Below are 22,730 nucleotides of genomic sequence, written 5' to 3'. Positions count from 1 at the left end.
ATTGGTTGCACCATTGCTCAATCCGGGTGAGGTGTGTTTGGAGATTGGATGAGGCTGTTACAGGATCGGGATGGGAGGATAGGATAGCTAATAAAACAGCTATTAATTTGAAATTTATAAAATGTTTTTACAATCTTCATTGCCAGGTCTTTAGGCAATATCATGTTAGCAGTTTGATACAGATTACAAGATGTTATAATAATATTAATGTGAGTCTCAAGAACCTATGAAGGGTAACGGGTCAGAGGTTCAGCACTTTGTAAGGAAGTACTGTTTCTAGAACACTGTCAGACAGGTAATTTTTTCAAGATCACGCTCAACCTCACGATTTTTCGCCAATTAAGGGTACCCACTTTATGAGGCTGGTTGGACCCCAAAGGGCTCCAAAACCCACAGTTCTGAGAATCCACAACAGTAAGCAGGGTTGACTCACGGCTGCAGTAACAGAATGAATATTTAATGAGGTGTAGGTAGTTGACCGTAGATTAATAATTGGAGAAGATGGGAGGGGGTGCGGTCAGCAAAAAGAATATAAATAAACAAAAAATTATTTATTTATACCGACGTTTCGACCTGAGTTTCAGGTCTTCATCAGGGAGTTTAGCATGTAATCTTGCCTGTGCTACTAATCCAATACTAATACAATTCAGGATTCCTACTAATAAGTAGCTACTAACTCTACTACCTTAGAGTTAGTAGCACAGCGCTTTACCACTGTGCGACCCCGCTTCCTAATCCTCCAGAGAGATTACTAGATGTAGTTCTTAAAATAATCTTATATTATCCGAATTTAAATAAAATTTATTAAAATATATTTATTTATGTTAAAATATGGTTTTTGAAAATAAAATAGTAATGAGATTCTCTTCCTTATTAACACACAGCACATTCGGTCTTTTCTTAATCAGTTTAATTTTACCTTTCAGATTTTTAGGATCTGTTATATTGTTGCTTCTTAATCCTCTATTAATATAATTATAGTCAGAGTATACACATTTTCTTGTTTCTCCTTTATTGTTATTGCAAACTTTAATAAATTTGTATTCATATACTTTATCATTTTTATAGAATTTAATTGTCTTTGTTATGCTCATATTACAATCATACTGGAATTCTGGAGGTTTCGGATACCCAAGTACTTGTTACAAGAATGTTGTAATCAGACACGATTTCAATTTTGTACATGTGAATAGAAAATCGTTTCAAATGTCTGTATTTTTATAGTTTTAAAATCAAAATTAATGTTTTTGAATTTGAATTTCGTATGGTTTGTATACGCTTTAGCTTACAGAAATAATTTGTAAATCCTAAAATATTTGGAATGTTATATCTTATATGTATTTTTTTAACTTTCGTTTAGTGCTTTTTCCAACCCATGTGACAACCCGTTCCGCATGTCCTTGTTGGAATACATACAGGCGTTGTATCTCAATGAACAACAACAAATAAACATTGAGGAGAAGATGGTTGGGGGTGCGGTCAATGAAAAACACAAATAAGTTCGATTAACTTATTTTAATGTGCCAACGTTTCGGCTAGAGTTTCTAGCCTTCTTCAGGGCTAAAAACAGAACAAGATAACAACCACAGTAGGTATAGAAAAATAAAAAGGAAAGTATAAACAGAATAATTTTACACATAAAATGAATAATTTTACAAAATAGAATTAATAAAATGAAGTGATGACAGAAGCGGGAAATAAAATGTATAAATAGGTAATTGAAAAAGTTGGTAAAATAACATAATTAAGGAAATGAAATAAAAATGAAGTTATATAATGCAAAGAAGTATGAACATATTAGTTATTATTAATTTAAAATTTAAATATGAAAAGAAAATGAAAATTGAGAGGAAGAAAATATATGTAACAATAATATTCCGGTACTTCGTTATTCGGTAATTCATTGGTTCGTATATATTTTTAACTCTTCCTATCACCATTTGTCATCACCCTCTCACACGCTTTCTTCTTCTAAAATTTTTCTAATTTTTTTTTTTTTTTCACCCTCTCGTTACGTTTTCTTTATGAAAATACTTAATCGTTGTTGTAACGGCTTTTTTTAATTCTGAGTTTGGCCGTCATTAGCGCAGTATCCAAGAGGCGTTTGATGTTCCAGCGAACATTGTTACGGTTTGTTTTTATTCTTTTTTTGATTTCTTTCCCCTTTCTTTATTTTACTCTTTCCCCTTATTTTCTCCACTTTTATCCATTTTCCTTACCGCCTCTTTATCATCTATTATTGTTACATATATTTTCTTCCTCTCAATTTTCATTTTCTTTTCATATTTAAATTTTAAATTAATAATAACTAATATGTTCATATTTCTTTGCATTATATAACTTCATTTTTATTTCATTTCCTTAATTATGTTATTTTACCAACTTTTTCAATTACCTATGTATACATTTTATTTCCCGCTTCTCTCATCACTTCATTTTATTAATTCTATTTTGTAAAATTATTCATTTTATGTGTAAAATTATTCTGTTTATCCTTTTTATTTTTCTATACTTACTGTGGTTGTTATCTTGTTCTGTTTTTAGCTCTGATGAAGGCTAAAAACTCTAGCCGAAACGTTGGCACATTAAAATAAGTTAATCGAACTTATTTGTGTTTTTCATAAAAAACTTACTGTAAATTATATTAATCTCTTTATTATTTAAAACCGTTTTTTGTAATCTCTGTGTAATATTATATCATACATAGAATATAATACATAAAGAATTGAAATATATTTGTTTTCCTCCTTATACTATATTGAAATAAATAATATAATCTGAATTACAGAATATTTGTAAAATACAATTATGCAATTTGAGCAACGGGTAGTACAAATAAATGAACAGTTTTATAATCTGTAAAATGGAGGTCGATCCACCACAGGGTCTACGCTACTAGTTATAATTTTATTAATTATTAACCGTTAAATAGAATTAATCTTATATCCTAATTAAACTTACATTAATTATAAAGCTCAATAATAAACATTATTATATTATATATTTTTAATATTATATACACACGAGAAAAAAATATTATCTCAATTAAAGTATAAATAAATATACTCTGAGAAAAATTAAGTTGGCGAGTAATTTCTTATCTTATGAATCATTCTTTTGTATGTGGATGTAATGTGAGAAGCTTATCAAGATGAAGTCCAAGGTAAAGCGATTTTTTTCCATAATAAGCCAACTATTAACTTAAAGGATGAAAGAGAGGTTTTCGGTTAAGGGCATATGGGATTTTATAGGATTTGAATGAACCTTGTAAAGTTCTCAATTATTCATCCTGATTGTGGATTATCGTCCCGATAACAGCTTCATGCTTCCATTTTTCGGTAGAATCTGAATTTTTACATCAAGGAAATAAATAAAAATCCATTGCCAATGAATTCAATGGCCAAAGTAATAAGTAAGGAAATTGTTATTCAAATAAGGCCTCTTTATATTACAAAGCAAATTCTAAAATTAGTCATTTTCTGAAAGAAAAGAAGATAAAAATGTCTTAATTACAGAAAAATAAAAAATTATGTCATGATTGAAACTAATAGCTAGTTCGTTTCCCAACATTGAAATGGCCTATAAATTAGAAAGTGAAAATTGGTTAGAAAATCTCCAAGATCCGTGAAGGCAGATTGAGAAACTGACCGAGTGATGGTTCAATGGACGCAATATTGTGGCAGGCTGTTCAGTCACCTCTCGTCAATAAACAAACAATAATTATTAGCTAACGGCGTCATTGTCTTCTGTAATATTTTGTTATGTAATCAGATATTTTGTTTCTCACTTAGGGGACATCGTTTCGAAAGTAATTCTGAGTCGGAGACTCCACAAAAAATATGATATGATGATGTGAATAATCAGTTTGGAAGAAAGTTGAACCAAAATAATAGTTGTATTTGTGCTTGTAAAGCTTTATTCTAGAAGAGAAGTAAAAATATTAGATATTCTTTGCCATTAATCATGAATGTATGTACTTTAGCTGCTATTATGCTCATGTGCCGAAATAAATCTTCTATTAGGTAATTTCCTTTCATGTTGGAAAGGCTGTGGTTTGTAAAGTATTTCAGTTAGTTCTGGAGCTTTTTTTAAAAGTGATTATCAACCTTTTACAAAAATTAATAGTGTCTTGATAAATAAAAATTGTATATCTAAAAAAAAAAAAAAATGGACACCTAATAAAAAACGGTTCAATTAATTACCTTTACTTTTAGTTACTCAGTCAGCGCTGCGGTTTATAAATTTGCATGTTACTTTGTCAGGACACACTACCGAACGAAGCAAGCATTATGATGCTTAAAATCTATTGGCAGAAACTCTTCAATACTTGTCTGATACATTTCGATCTAGTAATATCAAAAATGTTTGATCAAACTATTTTTTGTCGGCGTTTCAAAAACAAGAACAGGTTAATAACATTGAAAAATTGGAAAAGATAACTATTTGGTTCAGTTACCAATCAACGTTATTACCGAAAATACCACCAGAATATAGAAATTTGAGGGAATTACATAAAACTTCTGAGGACTCATTTTTAGTATTTTAATAATTATAATAATAAGTTGAATAATTTTAATAATATTTACTTAAGTGAAAAAAGACAAAATTCAAGTTTGTACCACTTCAACCCATGGAGGATTAAGGGTGCTTTGTTAGGGATGCGTGAGTACTTTGTATGAAAGTATTGTTACTAGACAAACGGTTGTGCAAGGAGAGGATTTGATCAGAATCACGCTCGACCGCCAGATTTTTACCCTATTAAGGGTACCCACTTTATGAGATTAGGTGAACCTCGGAGGGCTCCCGAACCAACAGAGCTGACTCATGGCTACAGTGAAACAAAAAATCATCTGCCAGAGCTGGATTCGAAACGGAGTCCTTGGAGTTACTAGCATGGTGCCTTACCAATGAGCTACTATATCCCATATTTAAATGATAATAATAATAATTCAAACAATTCTAATAATATATTTTTAAACTAAAGGATATAAAGTAATAGAAAACTTTGCCTAGTCAAGGGACTAATTGATATACCAGATCCCAAAGTGTTAAATTTGGCTTCGGACATTTGACTATTTCGGACTATTTGAGATTTTAGAAATTTTCTGTTATACAAAGTAATTAGAAACATTATAAATTACAAAAAACAGTATTGAAAATAAATGAGAAGATTATAGATACTATTGTTAGTATAATTAATAGATTTGAGAAAATATCTTAAATACCGTTGCAAAACCGATTTTACCATATTTTGAGAGTAGCCCACATCAATATTTGGATCTTGTTACAGAGAAGTGAAATCGGAATAAAATCGGTATTCAAGTTCGGAATGGAGGAATTTTATGATTGAAGAGATCAAATGAAAGTAGTGTATTATTTACAAGAACCTGAATGAAATTGTACGTAGAGAGAAATTTCCTCCATAGAGGAGTGTTTGCTAAGAGAAGTGTTACTGCACTTCAAACAAATCCGATAAATATAATTAAGATATAAATTAATTTTTATTTGCAACTTTGTAATCAAAGAGAAACTTTGGTCATCGATTTGCTTAAATACTAATCATTTTCAAGTGCCTTAACCTGTTGTTCCCGGTTCGAGTCGTTTAGAAATGAATTTAGCAAGTCCTTTTGAAGCTTGCTAAATGCAAATGTAGTTTCCTCACTGACAAATGATGAATGACGGAAGCTGCGTGTGATGGAGAAATCGGGTCAAACCTCGCTCAGTATCAGATGTCTTTGTTTCAATGTTACCACAATGGCTTTCACGTAGGTAACTGTTGATTTTGGAGGCTGAGTCAATGATATAAGAGAAAAGTCAAAGTCTCGAAGAACTTCTCGTTTCATACCTCTGTATACCTAAAGAAGCAGTCAAAACAATAAAAATTTCTGGAATTAGTTTGATGATAGGCAAAGAGTAAGATTGAAAATTCCCCTTAGAATTTATCTATCAATCGGTTGGTGCCAAAACAACACATACAAATGATAGATACAAGTGAAATATAAATATTACAGTTTTAGCTATTAGACCGTTGTACCGAATTATGGAAGCAATAATATTTTTAAACTAGATAAGTATAATATGAATTGACCTCAAGTGGTACAACTTATAATTTTATTAACAACTACTAAAATGAAAATAATAATAAAAAAAAATATCTTAAATTAAATAAAAAAATATAATCATAATAAAAATAACTGAAATTTTGATAATAATAATAAAGCTGCAAATTTACAATTAGTGAATTAATACAGTAATGAGAATAAATCAAAATGATACAGACTATGATAAAAATAAGGATTCTATAATATTTATTACTAAGCACACATACATTGCTAATACCCATTGTAATATAATAATATAATAATAGTAATAACTATTAGAAATCATAGAAATAAGAATGTACCCAGTTAAATATTTCTTTTTTAGCTATTTTGTGGTTGATTTATTTGTTGGTTTTTCTGGTAAACCATTGAACAGATGTGGTGCCATATACTTCAAGGTACCTTCACCAAATTTATATTTATAGGGTCGTTCGATAAATTTTTTTAGGTATTATTTCTTTTCTAAATAATCTACTATCCATAAATTTCAAAATAATTTTATAAAAACAAAATAGTTTAGATGGTAAAGTACCAACGATTTTAAGATTTTCTGTTTTATTATTGCGGTGCGTAATTGTTCTTAATGTTCGATTTTGTAGATTTGCAAGTTGTAGATTCCAAACCCCAATGTGTCTTATTCTTCCCGAAATTGGAAGATTAAAATAAATTCTAACAAATTCCATTAAATCATCATCATCATCAAAATTCCTTTTACCATTGTCGAAGATATTCACAACCTTATTTTATTTTTATTTATTTACTTATTTTTATATTAATATGATATTCACCAAAAATAATTGATGGTATATATTTGAAATATATTTAGTATATTAGTATCATGGTTCACAGCAAATTTATGGGAAACTTTAGAGAGAAAGAAATGCTTTATTCATCCATACTGCCCCAATACATCGGATTACTACATTACACAGTATACTAACCAATCCGTAATCGAACATATATAAATTACATATAATCATTTAGATACTTTATTATAAATTATATAAATGCTCTAAATACGATGTGCCTACCATAGTAGCATGAAGCATCATTTAAAATATTCACTGAAAGTTAACAGAGTTTTCAGCATATTTTTTTTCTTCCTAGGAAAGAGATGTTAAGTAAAGAAATGGGCGATCCATACAAAACTTGATCCTAAAATGACTCTTATTAATGAATGATAGATGGGAAAATCAATGAGTGATTTGGGAAAAGAGTGCTTACTGTTTTTGGTGATTCATTTTCCTGTCATATTATTTGTTCACCTATTATTTTTTTAACTGTTCTGTAATGATTTTTTTTTTTACTTAATCAGAACTCAGATTTAACTTTTTATTGAATTTTTGTTATTACTTGTTTTTGTAAGTCAGTGGCTAATGATCTCTTCTCAGATTGCTCTTCATCTTCGCGTTGAGTGAGGTATTCTCTCCAATCCCTAATAAAACCCCTACTTACATACCTCTACATCTCTAACATAAATTCAATTAAAATGGTGAGAAGTAACATTTTTAATATTTTCATGTGACGATATTTAATTTTTAGCTCATCTGTTTAAGCACACTAACAGAACTAAATTCACATTCTAGTTAATGTTTGGCCACACAACACAGAGACCATTTAATTCTTAATTATCTGTTAAAATGTATGAAGTTGTTTTCGTACATTTCGTAATTGATAAAAATACGAAGTAGTAACGACATGTTCCATGTTCGTAAATTCCTTTTTGTGTTTTCAATTAATTTATGAGTATTGTGGCATTTTCAATATAAAAATTGGCTTCTTTTTTTTATATCTATTTATATTTATTATTTTCTGAAACAATAGCATCTTCTAAAAAGGTATATAGCTTTCTGACAGCTATAAAGTTTTTAAATTTTTTTTATGAACAGGTTTTGTAAATTATTGAATTGACCGTTTTCATGCTAAATAATGAAAATAATTTTTATAATTTCTGAAATAAGTTATTATTCAAAGTAAAGGGTCAGTACATAACAATTTTACAAATTGGTTTATTATTTAATTTTATACTTAAAAATGTTTTTAAAAAACAATATGCATGACTGAGCCTTTCTGTCTGCGTATCCTGAACAGAATTTTTATTTTTTTTTTCATTTTGTCTAGCATTTTATCGTAAATTATTATGGTAATTATCAAACCAAAATTGGTAAAATGGACAACAGATAATGAAAAAATATCTGCCAGTGTTTATAAATCTGAACAATTATTTACTTTTTTGCGATACGATTTTAGTTAATATAAGTTATAATACAGAATACAAGCAATACAAAAAAACCAGTAATAATACAAAATAAAATCAAGTAACTTTTGATGTTAATTTAATTAATAATTAAGTAAAATCGATTATCTTGGTACTCACGAGACGTGTTTATTTGTCTTACTGAAAAAAAGCTTTATTATAGAATAAGCTTTCGTTTAGAAAAAAAATTATGACAATTTAAGTTCTAAATTTAGCGACCCCAGTTCGTTCTCAAGAACCAACGCATCCGTCAAGTCCAGCCGGCAGTTTGCATTGCTGACTAACTACCACTTGTGCCACGAACAAACAGGAAAAACAATTAGGCAATTAATTATAATTCCATCTATTGTGGATGACATTGAGCAGATTGCCATCTTGTGGAAGAAAACAACCGTCTCCTGCAATAAAGTAAATTAAAAAAAAAAGTTTGAATGTCTGAAAAGGAATTGAGAGAACACGGCTTTGGTTTTCAGGTCTTTGTAGAAATAATAACATTCTTAAACGATGACCAAAGAACAACTAATGGTTCGCGTTGAACAAACGGATCCAAGTAGATGATGATGGAGCTGGTGGGTGATCTATATAATAACAGTGTCCAATCACCATGACAACGGCCACAGGTGGAACATCACTGCGATGGAGCCCAGTTAATGTTGATATACCGGAAGGGGATATCCGTCCTTTACACTTCTGTCAGACACAATAGTCTCCTGCCAAGTCAGTGTCATTTTTCCGGCCCCTAGCCAAAGTATCCATGTAAGTGGCATGCCACGTGGGAATGTTCCGTTGTTGGGGAGTCATATGTAGCGGAAACTTAGAAAAGAAAGTTTCTTTGGTATCTTTCACCCACAGTATTTGTAATGATTACCAGTTATATTTCAGTATTAAGATTTATGAACGAAACACGTAAGAAAATTAGCGGGATGGGCTCATTTAGAATTTGAACAAGAATCAAATGTTTAAAATAATCAAACATATTTTAAATAATTTATTAACTGTTTATCACACATTAAGTAAAAAAAAATGTAATTTTATAATGACAACAAGATCCAAGTATATTAGTTTAACATCGTTTTCATACCCAGATTTTCTCACAGTGCTCTCACCCCATACTTTTAAGTCCAGACGTGTGAACAGTAATCCATATTCTGATCTACTTACGAACTGCTTTTACATTACATTCCATCCTTCAGCCGCTACACTTTAAGTACCTGAACCATCAGTCCTTCCTTTGTTCTATAATCCACGGAATGTGAATACCTTCCATCAATTCTACAGCCAATCCTTTCAGTTGTATCCTACTCCTCTTAAGCTGTGTACCCCTAAGGATACGTTAATTGTTGAAGCATTCATCAAAGGGCAACGGCAATCGGAGCTGAATTGGTCAATAAAAAAATCAAATGTTTTATAAATTGGAGTGTTCTAATTTAACTTTTAATGTTGATTCAAATGAACTAGTTATACCCAAAGATGGTTCAGGCGTCATTGATCACTCCACATTGCGATCTTGGTGGATCACATGGAAAACTTCATTTGCTCTGAACCGGTCATGCGATCTGTCCACCGCAACCGATCAACTCAAATAATAATAGTGTTTTGAAATAGTTTTATCAAATCTATGAATTTGTGATATTTTAATTTCAGATCCATTGGTTGAACTAATGTCCTAATATTTGAGTTTTTTTTCTTTTGTTCCTCTGACTGGTGATAAATCTTTTTTTTTTTGGATCTTCTGTAATATCTAAGGCTATGTTACACTATGTCCTAACTTAAAAGCATAGCGTGCTGATCGAGTAGATATTTATTTATGTAAAATAATTATCTTGTTAATTTAAACAAGATTTAAACCGGCTTTATGGCTAAACCGGCTAGGCAATTACAATGCATTAGACGATTTGAACATTATGGAGTAGTTATGTAGTGGGAACAGGAATTAGGCTCGTTTTATAGCTATGAATTGCCAAAAATGCCATAAAATATCATAAAAGTACATTTTCTCAAACCGAACGACTCTTCACGTAAAAGAGGTCTTCAGTTCGATCTCCTACTGTGTGAACACCAACGCATTGTTTTCCTACAAGTTCTGTTTACCAATCTGAAATGACTTCTAGAAAAAAAAGTACTAAGTTTTTACTACGTAGTGTAATGTTTTATATAATAATTTTTCGGGTAATATTATTACTATTTCACAAAATAATGAGAATATATTGTCATTAAAAATTGCAGCATCTCAACTCTGTTATAGCAGTTTTCATTGTAGTCTTCTAGGAAAGAGGAAGTAAATAAAGTAACTGCTCATATAAAGTAATGGAAATTGTTAGGTTCGATAAATCGACGGTCGGATTGGATATTTTTTTTTTATTAAGGCAATCTACAGCGAAAGCGATGTTTGCCTAGTTATCTATCTACAGGTGACCAACCTATTCTAACCATACGGCAGACTTAGCCCTAACCACCTGAGCCGTCCGTAGTTCAGCCCAACAAATATGATTTATCAATGCCATCTTTTCTGTACTACCACCAATTACCACTGAAGAAAAAATAAAATATAAAGATAAATAATGAATATATTTTCTTAGATTCATAATATATTTTTATGATTCTCTTTACGTTTAATAAAATGAGTTTCATACGCATTTAACCTATAAAATATTCCTTGAAACTCAACAAGAACGTTAAGTATTAAGATTCAAAAGAAAAAGCGTTCTATTGTATTTTATTTTATATATATCTTTTTTTTTAATTAGAGAATGACAGTTTGGAGTCAATTCGGTCGCATTTGTTCTAAGTACTATTTAGTTACACGATGATGCGATTGTACACGATGCGATATCAAAACAGACCTTTAGGAGCATTAACATTATTTTTCAGTGAATTTTGTTCGTTGAAGTCAGCAATAATCGCCGTCACAAAATTAGGACATAAGCCTTGAATCCCTTAAAACATCATTTCAAAGTACTTTAAGTTACGAGAAACATTTCTTATGCATCTCACGTGTATTGTAATTTTTAAACTGTCAATTCTGAAGAGTATTTACATTCATGTCATAGTAGCTAATATGTTTACTGAAGAAAATTATTATTAAAAAGCGCATCGGATGGGAATTGTAGAAACGTCTGAACAAAACTTTAAGTTCACACAAGAATGGGCTTAGAATTGAGGCCACCGGTGATAGGAAAACCTTGAAACTGCAGCTTAGTCTTTGAGAGGACACATTTAAATACGTTCTATTTCTCCAAAAATTGTAGGATTCATGTATCTTCTCTGGAAAAAAAGGATAAAAATTGTGTACTTATTTAAGTAAGTGGTTCTTTAAATTAATTCTAATTTTCTTATACCTTTTAACGGGCATAAGTCCCCGAATACAGGATGAAAATTTTTGCATTCATGTAATGGGTATAGGTCTTAGAAATAAGAAATGAAACTTCAAATATTTTAAAAAACTTTTCCCTCTAAAAAAACTGGTAGAACAAATATAGACCGTTTAGATAGATCAAATTTATTTAAATTTTTAAATTTATTAGATGCAATGTGTATTATACATGTCACTCATAAATGCAATAAACATATATACTTTATTTTATGCATAATAAAAAAGTCTAAAAAATAAATATATTTTGTTGAGCATCAACCACGTAAAATAAAAGAGTGTGTTTTAACATTAATAAGGTGTAGATCACATGTGAGCAACCCCCGGCCCGCGAGACATTTGGAAAACACATTTAAAATAAACTATGACACTACTTACTTATACCCACAGACTCAAGTTAGCGAGCAAGCAGAGTGGCGGCGCAACAAAAGATTATTACTTCTTAATTGTTCTACACTAGACGATTCTAGATCATTCCTTCATTTTGCCTACTTAACCGGGTGGATGGACCGAACTTTAGTTCATTTCTATTTGAGGTGATTTTTATACCGAGGTGATAACTTCGAGAAGCGATATCCTAGCGAACTGCTAGTGCCGTAAATTTGATTTGTGAATTTTTGTGCATCTTGAGTGCTTACTAATTATATTTTGTTATTAAGTTTATCGATCGAAAAGTAAATAAACGAAAATTATTTCTGGTGTAAAGAAACGTAAAGTAGATGCACAGGGTCTCCAGTTTCAAGAAAAATGGACTGAAGAATTCTTTTTTATCTTGCACAATTGTAAGCCTATTTGTTTGCTGTGTAATTAATTCATTTCAGTTATGAAAGAATTCACTATAAAGAGGCACTACTCAAATAAGCATCGTATGCTGCACTCACTGACAGGACAAACAAGAAAAGACAAAATCCAAAAGCTTGCCGCAAATTTGGAAAAATAGCAGAAAATGTTTCATAAACAAAGAACACAACATGATAATGTTGTGAAAGCTAGTTTTATAGTTAGTTCAAAATTGGCAGTCATTCAAAACATTTGCCGAAGGAGAATTTATCAAGGAGTATATGTTAGAAGTTTGCAGTGTTTTGTTTCCTGAAAAGAAAAATGAATAAGGAAAAATTAGTTTGTCAAGACGAACTATTGTCCGACGTATAGAAATGATATAAAAACAACATTGACTGACCGCATGGCTGATTTTGAATAATTTTCCGTAGGACAAGACGAGAGCACCGATTTGTCCGAAACAGCTCAACTGGCTATATTTATTCGAGGTGTTGATAAAGAGAACACTCTTACTGAGGAATTGCTTGCTTTACAGCCGCTAAAAGGAACCACTATCTTTTTAATGAATTTCAAAAGGTATTCTCAAGTTTACCTAGCACCTACTATGGTCGGCTTACGTAAAGGTTTCATCAGAATATTGAATGAAAAAGCAACTGAATTAAATGTGCAAAAACATGATTTGATAGTCCAATCATTGCATTATCCACCAACAGAACTTGTGTTCTAAGTCCATTCGACTCCTGAATGTTATGAATGTGGTAGTAAAAACTTTTACAATTTTATTCGATCCCGAGGGCTTAACCGTCGTCAGTTCAAGGCGTTTTTGGATGAAATATCAGCATATCATTGTGCATATAACGAAACATGTTATTGTGAAGTCAGATGGCTAAGCAAAGGGAAAATGCTGAAACGGTGTAACGAGCTTAGAAATGAGATAGCAGATTTTATGCAAATAAAAGATAAACCACTAAAGTATTATTTCATGTCTGATATCTATCGTTAAAAATTATGAGCACTACTTTTTAAACACGGCCCGCGAATGTATTTGCACATTGAAATTTGGCCCACATGTCAAAGGTTGCCCATACCTGGTGTAGATAGATAGTTGACCGTAGATAAGATGATCTTGGGGGGGGAGAGGGTGGAGGGGATGCGGTATCAGTAAAAAAAACTACACACAAATAAACAAAAAATTATTAATTCGTACCGATGTTTTCGGTAGAGAATTTGGCTAAATCCATACTGACTAAATTCAGTTTAGCCAGAACCTCTGCCGAAAGCATCGGCAAGAATAAATATTTTTTTGTTTATTTGTGTGTAGTTTGTTTTTACTCACACCGTACTCCCCCCCCCCCTCGACCTTCTTCTCCACTTATTTAATCGTAATAATAAGAAATACAATAAAAAGATAACTATCAATGCACTTATAAATAATTTTACTAGTTTGATCAATGATGCATAATAAGATGGTTACATCCCACATCTCCCAAAAAAAATTTTACTTTTCAATTTAAAACTATTATTATAAATAGTATACTGAAATATAATGGCATATATGTGTCTTTTATACTGAATAAAAGGAATTTTAAAAAAAGAAGAATTATACTCATTTTTACACTAAATTATTATAAAAATTATATCAATATAATCTCAAATAATAATATTAAAGAAAAGTTTCCACTTTCCTATAGAAAAACTTCTAATAAATTTACTAACTGAAAAAAATTTACCTTCTGCTATCTAATGGTATGAAACCGAACCTTTTTGAAGTTTTTGATACTTAAGGCAAATAGACCACTGTCTCTTGAAATATTAGTTTCTTATCCTCACTCTTTTTAATTTCTAAATAACAATTTCAGTTGTTGATTACATAAAACAGCTAACATAATCAAAAAATAAAAAATACCAAGGTCAAAGTTGAAAGAACTTAACCAACAAATGTGAATTTATTACTGAAATAGTTTCATAAGAAACAATGATGTAATATTTATTTAATATTGACCAAATTATATTAATGTGTGACTTTGCAAAATAATAAATCTTATTACTACAAGGATTTTTTTTTTAAATAATAAAATATTTTCCATCGATATATATAAATTTCAAATATTTCGTTCCAATTAAAATATCAGAAGATTCGTATGATCCGATTCGATGTCAAACAAACGGATTCAGAATTCTGCATTTCACTGCTACAAAACTAGAATAATTGTTGTGTTTGTACAACTGCCACGTTCCCGGAAACTTACTCAGGATGACATGCAAGCTTCGAGATCGTGCTGGTGGTATCTGGAATTCTCGAGCTGTTACTAATCCAACTAGATAACTTTTAATTATTGATATAATAATAATTCATTGAGTAAAAACTAAAATTTGGTTACAATACCTTGTGAGATATTATTATTATTTTTTTTAAATAATTTATTTATTGTTATTTACAACTGTATACACATATATACAACAAGTAAATTTGCTGTAGGTGACATAGTGACATGATACAAACATGTGAAGAATCTACCCACTGATAGAACTCGAATAACATTTCTAGAGGAGAAGATCTCGAGGCCATCTACTTTTCAGTCGCCTAGGAGGATTATTAGATAATGAAGGAGAAGCCAGGTTAGAAACAAGTGGATTTGGGTGGTTGGGAAGATTATTATGGAAGGAACGGTATCTGGTTCTGGCCAAATCGGCAACATATGGAACATTGAGGTCCTGATGGATGACTTTATTTGTGACAAAGTAAGGAGCATTAAGGATTTTACGAAGGATTGGATTCTGGAGGAATTTGATGGTTTAGTGGAGCCCCAAAGTTCAACTCCGTATGTCCAGATAGGCCTTATAATAGTCATGTAGATCAGTCTTTTGTAATGGATTGGCAATTTAGACCGTTTGTCTAGTAAATGTTGCAATAGTCGGAATCTACGAGCAGTTTCTTGTATTTTTAGTCTTGTACGAAGATTCCATGTAGTCGTTTGTCGAGATGTAGTCCTAAGTAACGGATCTGTTCGACAGGAATAAGTGGGGTATTATTAAAGGATACTGTAGGGCAAGAGGTCATGAGTTTACGTCGAAGGGTGAATGTGATTTGGTGGGATTTATTGGAATTTATTTTAATCCTCCAGTTTTGGCACCATTCTTCAAGGGTGGTGATGTGGGATTGGAGGGTTTGGGATACACTGTAAGGATCATTGTTCACTGACAATAGACATGTGTTAGGATGGGTTGGGATGTCAGCTGTGAAAACGGTATAAAGGATAGGACCAAGGATACTACCCTGAGGTACACCAGCAGACTGACTAATATTATTTATAATTTACCTATCAATATCTAAGATTAAGATGACTGGTTATTAAAATTAAATGATAAAGTGAAATAGAAAATAATATCAAACAAAGTATAGAAACCAAATCTTAGTTTTCATTAGTAGTCATAGGTTTCATTTTAGTTTTAAGTTAGAACAAAGGAAATATCTCTCAAGGATATAATGCAATTAAAAAAAAAAATTAATGATATTTTTTTTTTGAATCAATAAACCAAAGAAATGAAATTTTAACCTCATTTTGATTATAGAATACAATAGAACCTTAATTATCCATATTAATTGAGGGAGTGGTGTCGGGCGAATAATTGGAAAAAATGGTTGATTGAGATTATTTAATAACAATTAAATTATTTCAAATATTAAGTAGTCACTCTTCTTTTTTTTTTTTTTTTTTTTTTTTTGCAACTTCAAATAATTTTTCTCATTTCTGTTATAATTGTTCTCATTTTCATGACGTCATGGAAGTGAATATATTTATGACCACAGACGTTCAGGAGACATTAGCTTGCATTGCCTGATTTATGCAATTTTTAGTTGATCCTCAATTTTTAAATTTTGATAAAGCCCCTAAAGATCTCCACAAAAGATTGGTCCAGAAATCAAAATAGAATTGCCCAATATAATAAAGCTATTTTATTCAATTTCATCTGCAAGTAAACAATCCAATTTAGTCTAGATAATTTAAATTCATCAACATAAAAGATTATTTTATATTACATTATTAATTTCTCAATATTTTTGTATCTTTCTTTGAAAATATAGAATAAATATAAGATTATTTAATTTTAATGTTTTATTTTATTTATTTTTTTTTTTAGGCTTTTCCTCCCACGAGCTATACAAGGAGGCTAAACGGAATCAAAGGCACCAAATATATTTTAAGAGAGACGGTGAGTTCTGTTGATATTTTTCCATTATCTGTAATAGATATTTTAGTTCGTGTTTTTGGCACTTAAGTAGCTGAAACGCAAAACGTAGAAACAGATAATTTTATCAAAAGTCGCTTAATTATATATAAAAATTACTTAATTGTTGTATGCAATGTTATATTTTTTATTAGTACAACTCATGTGCAACCTGTCCCTTTTAGACCCTTATCCATACTTCTCATATTTAAGCTCGGTCGCCTAGTAAACGTGGGAACATTTCCAAATGCATAAATAATAACTTATGCTGCTTAATAACAAAAAAACAACACTTACGTGATGATTTGTTTTTAAATATTTTTTATTTATTAATTTATTTATTTAATGTGATTTACAACTGTACAAATAATAAATACAATAAGTATTATGTCGTATGTTTCATATACACACAAAAATCTTGGAAAGGGACCACTTGGTGGTACTTCAGGCATTAATTTAGATTAGAAGGTCCAGTGGTCATCTTCTTTTCAGACGCCTCGGAGAATTATCAGGGATTGTTAAGGATGATAGATTAAGAACTAATGGGTTAGGATGGGTAAGGAGTTTGGAATAAAAAGACGCATATCTGTTTTGGGCTAAATCTGCAACGAATAGGATGTTAAGATCTTTGTGGATGAGTTTATTTGTAACGTAATAAGAAGCATCAAGGATGTTACGTAGGATTGGATGCGGGAGGAATTTGATGGTTTGGTGGAGCTCCAGAGCTCAATTCCTTATGTCCGAATTGGTTTGATTATCGTAGTGTATACTAATTTTTTGTAGTGAGTGGGAAGTTTAGAGCGTTTGTCAAGTAGGTGTTGTAGCAATCGGAATCTACGAGCAGTTTCTTGTTGTTTCAGTCTTGTTCGTGGATTTCAAGTAAGTCTCTTGTCAAGATGGAGTCTTAAGTATCGAATCTGTTCATCAGGCGTTAGTGGAGAATTGAGAAAGGATACTGTAGGATCTGTAGTGTTTGTGATGCATTAGTAGGGTCGTATAAACTCTATAAAGAATGGGACCTAAGATACTACCTTGAGGAACACCGGAGGAATGAGAAAAGAGGGATGAATAGGCTAGGTTATGATTTACTTAAAAGGTTCTATCTTTAGAGGTGGACCGGATTAAAAGGAAGTATGTAGGGGGAAGGAATTGAGAAGTTTATGGAGCAAACCTGAATTTTTTAAATATTTGAATAGATAAATATAAAAATGTGGTCTCATCGTATCACGGAACGAATACTGTTTAATAATTAAATATATAATTAAATAAATAATAAACAAAATGATAAAGATAAAATGAGTTTGTGTCTTTGCTAATACTTGATCCATTTTAGATTTTTTTTTGTTTTATAAGGTATTAAATTACTCTTAGGGAAGTATTAACCTTTTTGTTTAATACGCCTAAAAGAATTTAACTTAAAAAATCACTATTTAGAACAGGTGTTGTTGATATGTCTAGTAGTACTAGTAGCTTGATAGTACTAGTAACCTATTTGTACGAAGCCTTATTTTTTTAAAAATATTCGCTCTGCTATACGATTTTGGCATGCAACTAAATTCCCTAACTTAATCAGAACAAGATATATAAAATAAAATGTGCTTTACTTCTTTTTAATTCCGTTGCATCAGCTTATTTATTTTAAAACATTTCCTCCCATTCTAAAACTGATTTTTCATTGTCAAACTTATAGTTTCTGAAGCTGTTTTCTACGTAAATTTAGAATACTATAAATGTATTTAGATTTTTTTGTTGTAATTTTTGATGGATGTATTATTTCACACAAAAAATATTTTCTTGTCCTTTTTGTATTATATTTGTGAATATTTAGAAACAAAAGCGGAACAGAATAACCATATAGCCAAGAGGAAAATTTAAGAAAAAATTAGGAACTAAGGTTTAAAGATTTTTTTGGGAGGTTGATGCGGATAACTTACTTTTCTTAAAGGCAAGCTTAGTGTTTTCATAATAGGCTAATAATCCCCATATTAATATTTTTTTAGAAAAATAAAACATGAAATAATGGTTGGGAGAGAATCCATTGTAAATTTTTGCCATAGACACGGTTTTGTCCTTGGATCTGCTATGGCTTTCCTAATAACAGCTTCTTAATTTTTCAAATTCTGCTTTGATGGCCTCTCTACCCCTCACATGCATTCTGTTTTCTTTTATTTGTCTCTCCACCGGCCCTTAGCCCTCCCCTACTTTTCATTATTAAAGTCTTTCTTGTCTTCTATCCTCATTTATATCATCATTCAATCTTCAATAGCCAATCAATTTCAGTCTCTGGATATTGATTCTAACCGAGGTATTGAGATCTTTGTATTTAATGTTATGAATGTTTTTTTCTTTTTTATGTTACACCCGAAAACAAATCGATCGGTATGTTATTACCTCACAATTACTTTAAAGCAACACACTATTAAACTATTTCAAACCAAGAGACCTAGTAAAGCAGGAAATTTTTTTTATATAGAAAAATAAAGTTAATACTCGTTTTTCTCCCCCCAAAAAACCCTTGGATACAAACTTTTATAGTTTTATAATAATTATGTATATAATTATTATTATATATCAATCAATGAACATGACGAGAAAAACAATTAAAACATATATATAGATGAAAAAGAAATATTCCAACGAGAGTTGTATTCCACATTTTGTTGTTTCGTGATGGGCAAAGATCCAAGTACCACGTTTTCTCGACGTGAAGGAATTCTTGTGACAAAATGCCTGATCCGTCGAAGTTGATGAGCTCTGAAGGAAACAAGAGCCTTGGTGCCAATCCCACGACCCGAGGATTAAATACCAGCTCCTGTTTATTCATTCAGAGCAGGCTGGACGGATCGCCTCCATTCCCGACTTCCTACTTACTTCTGCCGCTCCGGCTCTAATTACCATCATAGCGGCCGGTCCTCAATGCGGCGTCTCTGATTCTCTTGTGAGAAAGACTTTGAGGAGGATATTCTCGAGGTACATGGGCGTGAACATAACTTGGACTAAAAAATATGTAGAATAGAGAGAGAAAAAAAGTGCCATGAATATAGCAGCCATTGTCTTCAGTGTTCAAATTTATTTTATTTAATTACGCCAGTAGTAAACTTTGTAACCATGCAGGTTGAACTACTAAAGATATTAATTAAAATAATTATAATTTGGTTGTTTCAACTTAGATTTCTTTCGTTTTTTTATCACTTTTTTTTTTTTTTTTTTTTTTGTTCCCATACAAAATGTAAGTAAGCATCGCACATTTATTGAATATGTTTACTCAAATTATAGAAGATTATCTTGTTTTTAAATTACAGTCCTGGTTAATTATTTGTATTTTTATTTCTGAAATGAAAAAATAATTTTATTCTGGGACATATGTCCCCTAAGAATAAATACATGGTTCATAGATTAAGATTTTTGTCTGGCAAGCATTTACAAGTTTCCAGTTAGTAAAACGAAATTACATTATTGGCTCAACTACAGTTATAATGTTAATCAATATATGCCTATTTATTACAATGATGTGGAGGTTTGGTTATACAATAAGTGAAGGAATATGTGTTGTTTAAAGGAAAGAGTGGATGAGGACTGGCGAATGGAGGTGGGAAGAGAATTCCAGGTGGAAAAAAATGAGTTCGAATCCTTCTAGTGTTGTATAGTAATCAATATTATCTTACAAATAACTGTATAATCATCTCAAGGCGAAGTTTTGTCAAACTACAAACGTTCCTCAACAAATCTTGTACACAAACGTTTTGTAAATTTGACGACTTTGAAGTAACATTTATCTATATAGATGGACTTAAGTGAATTCCAACATGGATCAATTATTCAAAAACAGAATAGAAAGTATTTTTAATGTATCCTGATGTAAATACTTGAATATTAATTTTAATATATTTATTTAAATTTTATGAAACATTATAATATGGTTATCACTATTAGTTTTTTACAGAGCTTGTAACTAGGAAAGAATGAATACCATTGAATTTTAAAATTGATTTTATGTAATTATTTAATTCAAAATGCTTCAGCTAATTGGTTGATTAATAATAAATAGTAGTCTACATAGATAGAGTTACCATTTCATAAACGTCTTTAAAATTATGAGTCCAAGTAATGATATAATTTTAAAAAATTTGTGCAGAACTTTTAAGACAAACTATCATATGTACCATTCAGTAATGTTGGAAACGCACTGAAAGGCTGGTGTCTATGAACCATGTTACTTCTAATTAAAGTGTACATAAGGCTATCGTAAAAATTAGAATGTTTCATTCTCTAGTGTTTGTGGAACTTATTCTCATACATTTTTTTATGTTTTCATATGTATTAAATAATTAAAAGTAATAAATAAATCTATTAAATCTTTAGAAATAAAGGAAAATATAAAATCCATCGCAATTAAAGTAAGAATTTGAAGTATCATTTAGAGATTTTAGACCCGCATCACTTTATTTTTTTAGTTTATAGACTCATTTTAGCGAAGCATACTATTAAGAGTTCCTCGTTTGTAAAATCAGAATCTAAACCAAGAGACACGTAAGTCCATGAGATTTATGAATAATAAATTATTTTCTACTTCAATGGGCAATGTCAATAAGCTATATCAATAAAATTCTGTTATAATTGGTTGTAAAAATCATTCAACGATAAGAGGTATTTTCATGAGTTCTCCGATTTCATAACAAATATTGAATGGAAAATTATTTTAAGTTTTGATACACACTAGATGTTTAACAGTGGTCGTTTTTGATGAGGCTTCTATCAAAGTTCCCAGGATTACCGTCATGTTTTCTTTTCCTTTTTCCGAACTACTGTTGTATAGCGAAACCAGGCGGATTCCTCGCTACACACCGATGCCCAAACAGAGTATTTACAAAAGATGTGCAAATGTAGCACTCAGATAGAAATCAGTGGCCTTGTTCCACAGAGCTCAAGATCCTCAAATCCGTGGAATATCCGAGGTCGGACGTTTTCTTGATTGCTCCTCTTCTCATCTTTAGATCTTAGTTGAGATTCGCAAATCCCAGATGATGCGAGGTCGGAAACTGAAAATATTTTTGTTATATCTATAGGTCTAGAGAAACGGCATTCCACTAAATAAGGAATAACTAAGCCTTTTAAAAATAAAACTTGAAATACTAAAGTAGAATTTTAGAATACAATTTTTTTTCCAAGCTGTATTTATTGATAGATATTACTATCCTCCACAAGGTTGTTGAGCAATAGATAATAGTGATGACTGATCATATTCGAACTAAAATAAAATATGAATAATATAAATTAAAACAAAAAACCTAATTTCAAATAAATAAAATCTCAAGATATATACAAACAGAAGGATAAGGAAAATGAACGTAAACTATATACATCTCTTAAGGATAGAAGGCCAGAAGCCTACAATAATAGAATTGATTTTAAATTAACTTTTTTAGTTCTTTCATGTTTTTAAATTGCTACTTTAACTTCCTTAGTGTCTTGAAATGTCTAAGTCATAAATGCGAAAGGCCTTTTTAAGCACACGTTCATGTAATATAGGACATATAATTCCAAAACTAGACACTTCCATTTCCAATTTTTATTAATTCAATATTCTTTGAATTTAAACTGAAATTAGACTAAAAATGAGGTGATTCATCATATTTCTAAAGACATTTTATAAAATAAGAACTAACTTCATTTTATAAAATGAACTTAATAAGAAGCTGTTTTTTAAGTACATTTAAATAATTTTATTAATATCCAAATTTTGCCTGCTTGTAGCGTATGCAACTTATATTCCATGAAGTTGAATACGAACGACTTTTCCAAATTGATTTCCCGCTCGAGGAGAATATATGTTTATGTTAAAATAATTATTATTATTGTTATATTTTTGAAGATGTGTTTGGTTACATTGGACCATAATATATCAATCAATGAACATGACGAGAAAAACAATTAAAACATATATATAGATGAAAAAGAAATATTCCAACGAGAGTTGTATTCCACATTTTGT

The 22,730-nt window shown here is 30.6% G+C and overlaps 1 protein-coding gene across 2 annotated transcripts in view; it reads left to right on the top strand.

Annotated features, from left to right (window-relative positions):
• Nucleotides 1-22,730, top strand: part of LOC106680975 (uncharacterized) — a 151,761-nt gene that overhangs the window by 69,844 nt on the left and 59,187 nt on the right. Inside the window, exon 2 of one of the 2 annotated variants that reach the window (XM_014421037.2) lies at nt 16,652-16,723. The exons of the other annotated variant lie outside the window; for it this stretch is intronic. The gene's annotated coding sequence lies outside the window, so the exon portion shown is untranslated. The remainder of the gene's footprint in view (nt 1-16,651; nt 16,724-22,730) is intronic. 2 annotated transcript variants of the gene reach the window in all.

This window comes from Halyomorpha halys, unplaced genomic scaffold, assembly GCF_000696795.3.
Source record: "Halyomorpha halys isolate HHAL.00 unplaced genomic scaffold, Hhal_1.1 Scaffold302.1, whole genome shotgun sequence".
NCBI lineage: Eukaryota > Metazoa > Arthropoda > Insecta > Hemiptera > Pentatomidae > Halyomorpha > Halyomorpha halys.
This window is presented reverse-complemented; position numbering and strand designations above follow the sequence as displayed.